We start from the raw sequence: 11509 nt of genomic DNA, 5'->3' as shown, positions 1-11509 counted from the left end.
TGCACTTGGCAAAATTTCCTTCTTGTTTTGCAGTAGAGGAAGTTGAAGCTGCGCCACTCTTGAAGTTCCAAAAGGAACGAAAATTAGTCTGTTTGGTCCTTAATTTGTTGGACCTATCCTGGGGAAGGGCGTGACCTTTCCCTCCAGTAATATCAGAAATGATCTCCTTCAGTTTAGGCCCGAATAGGGTCTGCCCTTTGAAGGGGATGTTGAGAAGCTTAGACTTTGAAGTAACGTCAGCTGACCAGGATTTAAGCCATAGCGCCCTACGGGCCTGAATGGCAAAACCTGAATTCTTAGCCGTTAGCTTAGTTAAATGAAAAACGGCGACAGAAATAAATGAATTGGCTAACTTAAGAGCTTTAAGCCTGTCTAGGATATCATCCAATGGGGTCTCCACCTGTAGAGCCTCTTCAAGAGACTCGAACAAGAAAGCCGCTGCAGCAGTGACTGGGGCAATGCATGCAAGAGGCTGGAGAATAAAACCTTGTTGTATAAAGATTTTCTTAAGGAAACCCTCTAATTTTTTATCCATTGGATCTAGGAGTTGTACACTTAGCTAGGGTAGATACTGCTCCCTCCACCTTAGGGACCGTCTGCCACGAGTCCCGTGTAGCGGCATCTATGGGAAACATCTTTTTAAACGCAGGAGGGGGAGAGAACGGTACACCTGGTCTATCCCATTCCTTCGTAAAATAATTTCTGAAAACCTCTTAGGGATTGGAAAAACATCAGTGTAAACAGGCACTGCAAAGTATTTGTCCATTTTACACAATTTCTCTGGGACTACAATGGTGTCAGTCATCCAGAGTTGCTAAAACCTCCCTGAGCAACAAGCGGAGGTGTTCAAGCTTAAATTTAAATGCTGTCATTTCAGAGTCAGACTGGAGTAACGCCTTCCCTGAATCAGAAATGTCACCCACAGATAGAAGCTCTCCTGCTTCGGCTTCTGTACATTGTGAGGGTATATCAGACATAGCTACTAAAGCGTCAGAAAGCTCTGTATTTGTTCTAGCCCCAGAGCTGTCTCGCTTTCCTTGTAACCCTGGCAGTTTGGACAATACCTCTGTGAGGGTATGATTCATAACTGCCGCCATGTCTTGTAAGGTAAACGCATTGGACGCTCCAGATGTACTTGGCGTCACTTGCGCGGGAGATATAGGTTCTGACACATTGGGAGAGCTAGGTGGTTTAACCTCCCTATTGTCAGTCTGAGAAACCTCTGGTGATAAATCCTTAAAACCCATAATATGGTCTTTATAACTTATAGAAAGGTCAGTACATTTGGCACACATTCTAAGAGGGGGTTCCACAATGGCTTCTAAACATAATGAACAAGGAGTTTCCTCTATGTCAGACATGTTTAACAGACTAGTAATGAGACCAGCAAGCTTGGAAAACACTTTAATAAATGTGAAAAAGCAATTAAATAAAAACTACCTCATAAACTGCAAAACAGTGATAAAAAGTAGTAAACTCTACAAAATTTTTACAGTGTGTATAAGAGACTAAAGCAGCATTGCACCCACTTGCAGATGAATGATTAACCCCTTAGGCCCCAAAACGGATTAGAAAAACGGAAAAAAAGTTAAAAAACAGTCAAACACACTGCCACAGTTGCTGTGGCCCTACCTGCTCTTAAAACACGATTTTTGCAGGAAAAACACCCTCTATAGAGGTCCTAGATGCCAGAGGACTCCTTTAGGGAAGCTGGATGTCTCAGTCTGAATATCAACTGCGCATAAAGTGCGCGAAAATAGGCCCCTCCCACCATGCACTGAATGTCAGAGGGCCTTAAAAAAAGTACTCCTAGGAGTGATCTAATAAGCCATGTGGAAAACTAGGCCCCAAATAAAGATTTATCGTTTTAACGTTTTTACACTAAGTAATATGAGTATTACATGAATATTACCCTTTTTTGCATGCATGATCCCAGTTGCTGTTAAATCACTGTATCAGGCTTACCTCAAATATACCAGGCACTGTCAGCATTATCTAGACCTTATCATCTCTCTAGAAAAAATATACTGAACATACCTCAAAGCAGGCAATCTGCAGACCGTCCCCCCAACTGAAGTTTTCTTTCCATACTCTTCAGTTATGTGTGATAACAGCAATGGACCTTAGTTACAAACCGCTAAGATCATCAAACCTCCAGGCAGAATTCTTCTTCCAATTTCTACCTGAGAGTAAAACAGTACAACGCCGGTACCGTTTAAAAATAACAAACTTTTGATTGACAGTAAAAACTACACTGTCACCACATCTCTCTTGATACTTCCTTTCTTGTCGAGAGCTGCAAGAGAATGACTGGGGGTGGCAGTTAGGGGAGGAGCTATATAGACAGCTCTGCTGTGGGTGTCCTCTTACAGCTTCTTGTTGGGAAGGAGAATATCCCACAAGTAATGGATGAATCAGTGGACTGGATACACCTTACAAGAGAAAAAACCCTAGCCTACACTAAACTGCCAATGGCCCTTAAAAGGGGATTGCCCCAAAGAAATCAGCTCTTTTACCTGTAAAAAAATACAAAACAACCCCCCAACAGTAAAACCCACCACCCACACAACCAACCCCCCCAATAAAAAAACCTTTCCTAAAAGACCTAAGCTCCCCATTGCCCTGAAAAGGGCATTTGGATGGGCATTGCCCTTAAAAGGACATTTAGCTCTTTTACGTTTCCAAAGTCCCTAATCTAAAAATAAAAAACTAACACTAACCCCCGAAGATCCACTTACAGTTTTTGAAGACCGGACATCCATCCTCATCCAGTCAGGAGAAGTCTTCATCCAATCGGCAAGAAGTCCTCAACAAAGCTGGGAGAAGTCGTCATCCATGCGGCAAGAAGTCGTCCTCCAGGCGGCAGAAGTCTTCATCCAGACGGCATCTTCTATCTTCATCCTTCCGACGCGGAGTGGCTCCATCTTCAAGACATCCGGCGCGGAGCATCCTCTTCTTTCGCTGGTTCTTGAAGAATGAAGTTTCCTTTAAATGACGTCATCCAAGATGGCGTCCCTTGAATTCCGATTGGCTGATAGAATTCTATCAGCCAATCAGAATTAAAGGGTAAAAAATCCTATTGGCTGATGCAATCAGCCAATAGGATTGAACTTCAATCCTATTGGCTGATGCAATCAGCCAATAGGATTGAACTTCAATCCTATTGGCTGATAAAATCATCCAATAGGATTGAGCTCACATTCTATTGTCGAATATGGTCCGAAGACCAACCTAATTCCGCTGCTGTTGTGTCCGCCCCTACCCTGAATAAATGTGGTGCAATGCGTGAGGAGTCGAGACCAGCCTGTTGTGCCACTCTCCCCAATATTTTTCTAAATTGAAACCACTTCAACGGCTCCACCTGCGCGTGAATCAGAAACTTGGGCAATCCTCCTGGTCGTACTCCCACATATGAGTATACCAACTGCAACAGACAGCAGGCCACCCCTGGTTGTCCTGGAAGGAAAAGCCAGACCCTGCATTCTTCTTGGTTGGTCTTAGACCTCAGGATGAACAAAAGAAACGAATCATCCATCCTAGAAAGCGTACAATCTGCAAAAGAAAGCCACTGCTGAAAGCCTGGACACTACTATATCCAGATGCCCCAGCCGCATCTGTGAAAAGGTGCAATGCCTGATTTGACACTGGATCGCCTCTCCACAAGCATATGCCATTAAAGTCCTGCAAGAACCTCTCCCATACCTGCAGGTCTGCCACCAGATTCCCCGTGACTCTGATGCATGATGTTGCTTTCTTACCACCCCTCAGCTGTCTCTCCAATATTTTCTGGAAAATCATACTCTATGGGATAACTTTCCTCGCAAAGTTTAGAAGACCCAAGAGGGATTGCAACTCCTTCAGCGAGGCAATTGTCCTGACGGTTGCCAACATTTTACCAACCTTTTCCTTAGGTAACCTGTATTCCATTGCTACAGAGTCTATCTCAATACCCAGGAACGTCAGGAACGTGCACAGACCTTCCGTCTTCTCCTCTGCTAAAGGGACCCTAAACATGTTCATCATAAACCTCATGACATACATCAAAGAGGCAAACTCCTTCGTACTAGGGGCTCCTACCAACAGGAAATCGTCCGAGTAATGGGCGATCCCACTTTCCCCGAGGCTGAAACTACTGCCCAGTGTAAGAAAGAGCTGAATGCCTCAAAGTAGGCACAAGATATGGAGCAACCCATGGGTAGACGACAACAGTCCACGTAATAGGCATCCTCAAACCAGCACCCCATCAAACTGAAGGAAGACCGGTGAATAGGGAGTAAGTGAAATGCGGACTCAATGTCCAATTTTACCATTAAAGCACCAGGCCCAACTCCCCGCACTATGCCCAACGCATCGTCAAATGACTGGTAGTGCACTGAACTCAATTCTGGAGGGATAGCATCGTTCACTGAGTGTCCTACAGGATAGTGTAGGTGCTGTATCAATCTAAACACCAGGGGTAACACCAAATCTGGAATAGGCAAGTCTGGAAAGGGGCCCTCATAGGGTGTCACTACAACTCTAGCGTATATATTTAAAATAAGTGTGACCAAATAGGGTGTTACTATACCTGTAGTTTATTATATATTTAAAATATTTTTTATATATTTAGGACAGCAGTCCATAAAAATACAGTATTGTTACACCTGTAAGTTAAATATTTATATAAAAGCAAACTTAGAAAATAGGGTGTTGCTACAGCTGTAGCCTAAAAAATAAATAGACTGCCCTCTGGGCAGGCTTATAACCTAGTTAAGATATAATGCATATCTGGCCTGTTAAGGGCCCTGAGCTGAGGACTGGGGTTGAGAAACACTGATTTAAATGCTATCCTTTTTCTGTAACGTTCACCAAGTTTATTAAATAAGTTTAATTAAATACACAGCACATTTAGCCATGTAATATATGAAATCAAAGGCCTTTAAATATTAAAATATGGTGAGTTCCATCGATATATAATTTGTGGTACCACTGAGATCTATATAATTGTTAGAACAGTTGTAGGATCAGGGGTGTAATGTGGTTATAGGTATAAGAGAACAGTTGCAGGTTCTGGGGTGTGATTTGGGTATGGGGATGACAGAGCAGTTGCAGGGTCAGAGATGTGATGTGGTTATAGGTGTAACAGAACAGTTGCAGGGTCAGGGGTGTGATGTGGTTACAAGAATGACAGAGAAGTTGCAGGGTCAGGGGTGTGATGTGGTTATAGGTATAACAGAGCAGTTGCAGGGTCAGAGGTAAAGTTGCCACTTGGCCATGTTTTCCTGGACACTTGCTGCAGGGTGTACAGGGGGCAACATGCACTGTGTACCTGGGCAGCACACAAATAGGGACCCTGGACAGCACTATTCATGTTCCTCCCTGCACACCCTGCAGTATGTGTAGCTCATAAGTGTCAAGGAAAACAAGTCAGAGGTGTGATGTGGGTAAAAGGATGACAGATTAGTTGCAGGGTCAGAGGTGTGATGTTGGACCAAGGATGACAGAGCATTGTCAGGGTCAGTGGTACAATGTGAGTATGGGGATGACAGAGCAGTTGCAGGGTCATGGGCCTGATGTGGGTTTAGGGATGAGAGAGCAGTTGCAGGGTCAGAAGTGTGATGTGGGTGCAAAGATGACAGAGCAGTTGCAGGGTCAGGGGTGTCATGTGAGTACAATGATGACAGAGCATTTGCAACGTCAGGGGTCTGATGTGGGTACAAAGTAGGGTTGCTACCTCAGCCATGTTTTCCTGGACACTTATGAGTTATACATGCTGCGTGTACAGGGGGCAACATGTACTGTGTACCTGGACAGCACACAAATAGTGACCCTGGACAGCACAATTCATGTTCCTCCCTGCACACCCTGCAGCATGTGTAGCTCATAAGTGTCCAGAAAAACATGGCCGAGGTGGCAACCCTAGTCAGTGGTGTGATGTGGGTAAAAGATGACAGATTAGTGACAGGGTCAGAGGTGTGATGTTGGACCAAGGATGACAGAGCATTGTCAGGGTCAGGGGTGCAATGTGAGTATGGGGATCAGGGCCACCACTAAAAAGTTTGGGGCCCCTGACTTAACCATTGATCAGCCCCCCCCCCCCTTTGACATGTGCAATTTTTGACCAAGTGACTAAAACGTATATGCACTTTATTCTTAACTGTAGTCAAACTTGTAAAAGTTGTAAAGGTAGTAACAGAAACACACAGACACACTCATACACTGAAACACACACTCACACATAAGGATTCACATATAGACACTCTAGCAGACACACAAAGAAACACACAAACACACTCAGACACCCACACAGACACTCAGCACTTGTTTACATTGACCTGACAAGTATTGAGGTAGACTACAGTTTTGTCAAAAAAGGAGATTTGCAAAACAAAATATGGAGTTCTGATTATCTTTTTGTCAAGGAAGATGCCAACTAAATGATGACAACAGCATGCAGTGGCTGAAAGGAAGGGCCCTGAACTGCCTAAACAATAATTTAAAGTTTAAATGATGGATTGGTGACTTCCGGAAAGGTCTCATTAGTCTCAAAGTCTGTAGAAAGATGTGAATAATCAGTAGTAAGGTCAAAATGTCCTAAAAAGGAACAGACAATGGACACACACACACACAAACTCAAAGTTACACATACACCCAAGGAAACACCGACAGAGACAGCCTCAGAAAACACACAAAGACATACACACACACACAGAGAGACACCCACAGAAAACACACAGACATACACACACAGAGTGACAACCACATAAAACACACAAAGACATACATACACACACACCCTCACTGAGACATCCACAGAAAACACACAGAGACACCCACAGAAAATGCACAGACATACACACACCCTCACAGAGACACCCACAGACATACACACCCACTCTCACAGAGACACCCATAGAAAAAGCACTGACATATGCACACACCCTCACATACATCCACAGAAAATGCACAAAGACATACACACACACCCTCACAGAGAGACCCACAGAAAAAAAATACATACACACTCAGAGACACAAACAAAAGCAAAAATACATAAACACAGAAACACTCACAGGAGGGAACATTTCTGCTCATTGCATCCCCTAAATCAACAGTGTGTGACATGCATGAAAAACAAATTGCAGAAATGAAGAGATCACTTTTTAAAGAATCATATTTGTAAATGTGCAAACAAAAATAATTCTGTGAATTCAAAATTGTACATTAATGATCTGGGTAGATGGCTAGATGAAGAAAAGTACTTTTGAAAGGTTGACATATGTTTGTTTTTTTCCCATTTTCCCCAACCTAGAGCCCCACTTCAAATGTTCCAATCTGTCAGCTGTACTTATGGATTTTGAAAATGCTGTAATCTATATAGTCTTGGTGGAACCATAAGCTGTTGTACTCATACCATTAGATCTGGTTAAATGCAGGATTTAGGCTTGTTTGTATGTATTTCAAAATTAAGTCAGCTGTAGTGTAAACTGAACAGTGTTAAGTTAACCTGTCTCATTTCAAACACTGAGCAATCTTAGGCCTAGATTTGGAGTTCGGCGGTAAAAGGGCTGTTAACGCTCCGCGGGCTTTTTTCTGGCCGCACCATAAATTTAACTCTGGTATCGAGAGTTAAAACAAATGCTGCGTTAGGCTCCAAAAAAGGAGCGTAGAGCATTTTTACCGCAAATGCAACTCTCGATACCAGAGTTGCTTACGGACACGGCCGGCCTCAAAAACGTGCTCGTGCACGATTCTCCCATAGGAAACAATGGGGCTGTTTGAGCTGAAAAAAAACCTAACACCTGCAAAAAAGCAGCGTTCAGCTCCTAACGCAGCCCCATTGTTTCCTATGGGAAAACACTTCCTACGTCTGCACCTAACACCCTAACATGTACCCCGAGTCTAAACACCCCTAACCTTACACGTATTAACCCCTAATCTGCCGCCCCCGCTATCGCTGACCCCTGCATTACACTTTTAACCCCTAATCTGCCGCTCCGTAAACCGCCGCAACCTACGTTATCCCTATGTACCCCTAATCTGCTGCCCTAACATCGCCGACCCCTATGTTATATTTATTAACCCCTAATCTGCCCCCCACAACGTCGCCGACACCTACCTACACTTATTAACCCCTAATCTGCCGAGCGGACCTGAGCGCTACTATAATAAAGTTATTAACCCCTAATCCGCCTCACTAACCCTATCATAAATAGTATTAACCCCTAATCTGCCCTCCCTAACATCGCCGACACCTACCTTCAATTATTAACCCCTAATCTTCCGAGCGGACCTCACCGCTATTCTAATAAATGTATTAACCCCTAAAGCTAAGTCTAACCCTAACACTAACACCCCCCTAAGTTAAATATAATTTACATCTAACGAAATAAATTAACTCTTATTAAATAAATTATTCCTATTTAAAGCTAAATACTTACCTGTAAAATAAACCCTAATATAGCTACAATATAAATTATAATTATATTATAGCTATTTTAGGATTAATATTTATTTTACAGGCAACTTTGTATTTATTTTAACCAGGTACAATAGCTATTAAATAGTTAAGAACTATTTAATAGCTACCTAGTTAAAATAATAACAAATTTACCTGTAAAATAAATCCTAACCTAAGTTACAAATAAACCTAACACTACCCTATCAATAAAATAATTAAATAAACTACCTACAATTACCTACAATTAACCTAACACTACACTATCAATAAATTAATTAAACACAATTGCTACAAATAAATACAATTAAATAAACTATCTAAAGTACAAAAAATAAAAAAGAACTAAGTTACAAAAAATAAAAAAATATTTACAAACATAAGAAAAATATTACAACAATTTTAAACTAATTACACCTACTCTAAGCCCCCTAATAAAATAACAAAGCCCCCCAAAATAAAAAATTCCCTACCCTATTCTAAATTAAAAAAGTTACAAGCTCTTTTACCTTACCAGCCCTGAACAGGGCCCTTTGCGGGGCATGCCCCAAGAAGTTCAGCTCTTTTGCCTGTAAAAAAAAACATACAATACCCCCCCCCCAACATTACAACCCACCACCCACATACCCCTAATCTAACCCAAACCCCCCTTAAATAAACCTAACACTAAGCCCCTGAAGATCTTCCTACCTTGTCTTCACCATCCAGGTATCACCGATCCGTCCTGGCTCCAAGATCTTCATCCAACCCAAGCGGGGGTTGGCGATCCATAATCCGGTGCTGAAGAGGTCCAGAAGAGGCTCCAAAGTCTTCCTCCTATCCGGCAAGAAGAGGACATCCGGACCGGCAAACATCTTCTCCAAGCGGCATCTTCGATCTTCTTCCATCCGGAGCGAAGCGGCAGGATCCTGAAGACCTCCAGCGCGGAACATCCATCCGGCCCGACGACTGAACGATGAATGACTGTTCCTTTAAGGGACGTCATCCAAGATGGCGTCCCTCGAATTCCGATTGGCTGATAGGATTCTATCAGCCAATCGGAATTAAGGTAGGAATTTTCTGATTGGCTGATGGAATCAGCCAATCAGAATCAAGTTCAATCCGATTGGCTGATCCAATCAGCCAATCAGATTGAGCTCGCATTCTATTGGCTGTTCCGATCAGCCAATAGAATGCGAGCTCAATCCGATTGGCTGATTGGATCAGCCAATCGGATTGAACTAGATTCTGATTGGCTGATTCCATCAGCCAATCAGAAAATTCCTACCTTAATTCTGATTGGCTGATAGAATCCTATCAGCCAATCGGAATTCGAGGGACGCCATCTTGGATGACGTCCCTTAAAGGAACAGTCATTCGTCGTTCAGTCGTCGGGCCAGATGGATGTTCCGCGCTGGAGGTCTTCAGGATCCTGCCGCTTCGCTCCGGATGGAAGAAGATCGAAGATGCCGCTTGGAGAAGATGTTTGCCGGTCCGGATGTCCTCTTCTTGCCGGATAGGAGGAAGACTTTGGAGCCTCTTCTGGACCTCTTCAGCACCGGATTATGGATCGCCAACCCCCGCTTGGGTTGGATGAAGATCTTGGAGCCAGGACGGATCGGTGATACCTGGATGGTGAAGACAAGGTAGGAAGATCTTCAGGGGCTTAGTGTTAGGTTTATTTAAGGGGGGTTTGGGTTAGATTAGGGGTATGTGGGTGGTGGGTTGTAATGTTGGGGGGGGGTATTGTATGTTTTTTTTTACAGGCAAAAGAGCTGAACTTCTTGGGGCATGCCCCGCAAAGGGCCCTGTTCAGGGCTGGTAAGGTAAAAGAGCTTGTAACTTTTTTAATTTAGAATAGGGTAGGGAATTTTTTATTTTGGGGGGCTTTGTTATTTTATTAGGGGGCTTAGAGTAGGTGTAATTAGTTTAAAATTGTTGTAATATTTTTCTTATGTTTGTAAATATTTTTTTATTTTTTGTAACTTAGTTCTTTTTTATTTTTTGTACTTTAGATAGTTTATTTAATTGTATTTATTTGTAGCAATTGTGTTTAATTAATTTATTGATAGTGTAGTGTTAGGTTAATTGTAGGTAATTGTAGGTAGTTTATTTAATTATTTTATTGATAGGGTAGTGTTAGGTTTATTTGTAATTTAGGTTAGGATTTATTTTACAGGTAAATTTGTTATTATTTTAACTAGGTAACTATTAAATAGTTCTTAACTATTTAATAGCTATTGTACCTGGTTAAAATAAATACAAAGTTACCTGTAAAATAAATATTAATCCTAAAATAGCTACAATATAATTATAATTTATATTGTAGCTATATTAGGATGTATTTTACAGGTAAGTATTTAGCTTTAAATAGGAATAATTTATTTAATAAGAGTTAATTTATTTCGTTAGATGTAAATTATATTTAAGTTAGGGGGGTGTTAGTGTTAGGGTTAGACTTAGCTTTAGGGGTTAATACATTTATTAGAATAGCGGTGAGCTCCGATCGGAAGATTAGGGGTTAATAATTGAAGGTAGGTGTCGGCGATGTTAGGGAGGGCAGATTAGGGGTTAATAAATATAATATAGGGGTCGGCGGTGTTAGGGGCAGCAGATTAGGGGTACATAGGGATAACGTAGGTGGCGGCGCTTTGCGGTCGGAAGATTAGGGATTAATTATTTTAAGTAGCTGGCGGCGATGTTGTGGGGGGCAGATTAGGGGTTAATAAATATAATATAGGGGTCGGCGGGGTTAGGGGCAGCAGATTAGGGGTACATAAGTATAACGTAGGTGGCGGTCGGCAGATTAGGGGTTAAAAATTTTAATTGAGTGGCGGCGATGTGGGGGGAGCTCGGTTTAGGGGTACATAGGTAGTTTATGGGTGTTAGTGTACTTTAGGGTACAGTAGTTAAGAGCTTTATAAACCGGCGTTAGCCAGAAAGCTCTTAACTCCTGCTATTTTCAGGCGGCTGGAATTTTGTCGTTAGAGCTCTAACGCTCACTTCAGAAACGACTCTAAATACCGGCGTTAGAAAGATCCCATTGAAAAGATAGGCTACGCAAATGGCGTAGGGGGATCTGCGGTATGGAAA

The sequence above is a fragment of the Bombina bombina genome, chromosome 4, assembly GCF_027579735.1.
Source record: "Bombina bombina isolate aBomBom1 chromosome 4, aBomBom1.pri, whole genome shotgun sequence".
Lineage (NCBI taxonomy): Eukaryota > Metazoa > Chordata > Amphibia > Anura > Bombinatoridae > Bombina > Bombina bombina.
This window is presented reverse-complemented; position numbering follows the sequence as displayed.